We start from the raw sequence: 3531 nt of genomic DNA on the forward strand, positions 1-3531 counted from the left end.
GATAGAGCTAGTTCAACTCTTGTGTAAAATTATTTGTACAAGGCTATAGAGCTACTTCAACTCTTGTGTAAAATTATTTGAACTAGCTAATAGAGCTAGTTCAACTCTAGTGTAAAATTATTTGTACTAGGCTATAGAGCTAGTTCAACTGTAGTGTAAAATTATTTTTACTAGGCTATAGAGCTAGTTCAACTCTAGGGTAAAATTATTTTAACTAGCTTATAGAGCTAGTTCAACTCTAGTGTAAAAATATTTGTACTAGGCTATAGAGCTAGTTCAACTCTAGTGTAAAATTATTTGAACTTGCTTATAGAGCTAGTTCAACTCTAGTGTAAAATTATTTGTACTAGGCTATAGAGCTAGGTCAAATCTAGTTTAAAATTATTTGTACTAGACTATAGATCTAGTTCAACTCTAGTGTAAAATTATTTGTAAAAGCTTATAGTGCTAGTCCAACTCTAGTGTAAAATGATTTGAACTAGCTTATAGAGCGAGTTCAACTCTAGTGTGAAATTATTTTTACAAGCTTATAGAGCTAGTTCAACTCTAGTGTAAAATTATTTGAACTAGCTTATAGAGATAGTTCAACTCTAGTGCAAAATTATTCGTACAAGTTTATAGAGCTAGTTCAACTCTAGTGTGAAATTATTTGTACTAGGCTATAGAGCTTGTTCAACTCTAGTGTAAAATTATGTGTACAAGCTTATAGAGCTAGTCAAACTCTAGTGTAAAACTATTTGAACTAGCTTATAGAGCGAGTTCAACTCTAGTGTGAAATTATTTTTACAAGCTTATAGAGCTAGTTAAACTCTAGTGTAAAATAATTTGTACTAGGCTATAGAGCTAGTTCAATCCTAGTGTAAAATTGTTCGTACTAGGCTATAGAGCTAGTTCAACTCTACTGGAAAATAATTTAACTAGCTTATAGAACTAGTTCAACTCTAGTGTAAAAAAAATTGTACTAGGCTATAGCGCTAGTTCAACTCTAGTGTAAAGTTATTTGTACAACCTTATAGAGCAAGTTCAACTCTAGTGTAAAATTATTTGAACTAGCTTAAAGAGTGAGTTCAAATATAGTGTAAAATTATTTGAACTAGCTTATAGAGAGAGTTCAACTCTAGTGCAAAATTATTCGTACAAGCTTATAGAGCTAGTTCAACTCTAGTGTGAAATTATTTATACTAGGCTATAGAGCTAGTTCAACTCTAGTGTAAAATTATTTGAACTAGGTTATAGAGCTAGTTCATCTCTAGTGTAAAATTATTAGTACTAGGCTATAGAGCTAGTTCAACTCTAGTGTAAAATTATTTGAACTAGCCTATAGAGCTAGTTCAACTATAGTGTAAAATTATTTGTACTAGGCTATAGAGCTACTTCAACTCTTGTGTAAAATTATTTGAAATAGCTTATAGAGCTAGATCAACTCTAGTGTAAAATTATTTGTACTAGGCTATAGAGCTAGTTCAACTGTAGTGTAGAATTATTTTTACTAGGCTATAGAGCTAGTTCAACTCTAGGGTAAAATTATTTTAACTAGCTTATAGAGCTAGTTCAACTCTAGTGTAAAATTATTTGAACTTGCTTATAGAGCAAGTTCAAATCTAGTGTAAAATTATTTGTACTAGGCTATAGAGCTAGCTCAACTCTAGTGTAAAATTATTTGTACCAGACTATAGATCTAGTTCAACTCTAGTGTAAAATTATTTGTACAAGCTTATAGAGCTAGTCCAACTCTAGTGTAAAATTATTTGAACTAGCTTATAGAGCGAGTTCAACTCTAGTGTGAAATTATTCTTACAAGCTTATAGAGCTAGTTAAACTCTAGTGTAAAATAATTTGTACTAGGCTATAGAGCGAGTTCAACCCTAGTGTAAAATTGTTTGTACTAGGCTATAGAGCTATTTCAACTCTAGTGGAAAAGTATTGAACTAGCTTATAGAACTAGTTCAACTCTAGTGTAAAAAAAATTTACTAGGCTATAGCGCTAGTTCAACTCTAGTGTAAAGTTATTAGTACAAGCTTATAGATCAAGTTCAACTCTAGTGCAAAATTATTTGAACTACCTTAAAGAGCGAGTTCAAATATAGTGTAAAATTATTTGAACTAGCTTATAGAGATAGTTCAACTCTAGTGCAAGATTATTCGTACAAGCTTATAGAGCTAGTTCAACTCTAGTGTGAAATTATTTGTACTACGCTATAGAGCTAGTTCAACTCTAGTGTAAAATTATTTGAACTAGGTTATAGAGCTAGTTCAAATCTAGTGTAAGATTATTTATACTAGGCTATATAGCTAGTTCAACTCTAGTGTAAAATTATTTGAACTATCCTATAGAGCTAGTTCAACTATAGTGTAAAATTATTTGTACTAGGCTATAGAGCTACTTCAACTCTTGTGTAAAATTATTCGAACTAGCTTATAGAGCTAGTTCGACTATAGTGTAAAATTATTTGTACTAGGCTATAGAGCTAGTTCAACTGTAGTGTAAAATTATTTTTACTAGGCTATAGAGCTAGTTCAACTGTAGTGTAAAATTATTTTTACTAGGCTATAGAGCTAGTTCAACTCTAGGGTAAAATTATTTTAACTAGCTTATATAGCTAGTTCGACTCTAGTGTAAAAAAATTGTACTAGGCTATAGCGCTAGTTCAACTCTAGTGTAAAGTTATTTGTACAAGCTTATAGAGAAAGTTCAACTCTAGTGTAAAATTATTTGAACTAGCATAAAGATCGAGTTCAAATATAGTGTAAAATTATTTGAACTAGCTTATAGAGATAGTTCAACTCTAGTGCAAAATTATTCGTACAACCTTATAGAGCTAGTTCAACTCTAGTGTGAAATTATTTGTACTAGGCTATAGAGCTAGTTCAACTCTAGTGTAAAACTAGTTGAACTAGGTCATAGAGCTAGTTCAACTCTAGTGTAAAATTATTTGTACTAGGCTATAGAGCTAGTTCAACTATACTGTAAAATTATTTGTACAAGGCTATAGAGCTACTTCAACTCTTGTGTAAAATTATTTGAACTAGCTTATAGAGCTAGTTCAACTCTAGTGTAAAATTATTTGTACTAGGCTATAGAGCTAGTTCAACTGTAGTGTAAAATTATTTTTACTAGGCTATAGAGCTAGATCAACTCTAGGGTAAAATTATTTTAACTAGCTTATAGAGCTAGTTCAACTCTAGTGTAAAAATATTTGTACTAGGCTATAGATCTAGTTCAACTCTAGTGTAAAATTATTTGTACAAGCTTATAGTGCTAGTCCAACTCTAGTGTAAAATGATTTGAACTAGCTTATAGAGCGAGTTCAACTCTTGTGTGAATTTATTTTTACAAGCTTATAGAGCTAGTTCAACTCTAGTGTAAAATTATTTGAACTAGCTTATAGAGATAGTTCAACTCTAGTGCAAAATTATTCGTACAAGCTTATAGAGCTAGTTCAACTCTAGTGTGAAATTATTTGTACTAGGCTATAGAGCAAGTTCAACTCTAGTGTAAAATTATGTGTACAAGCTTATAGAGCTAGTCCA

Source organism: Triticum aestivum, chromosome 5D (assembly GCF_018294505.1).
Source record: "Triticum aestivum cultivar Chinese Spring chromosome 5D, IWGSC CS RefSeq v2.1, whole genome shotgun sequence".
Taxonomy (NCBI): domain Eukaryota; kingdom Viridiplantae; phylum Streptophyta; class Magnoliopsida; order Poales; family Poaceae; genus Triticum; species Triticum aestivum.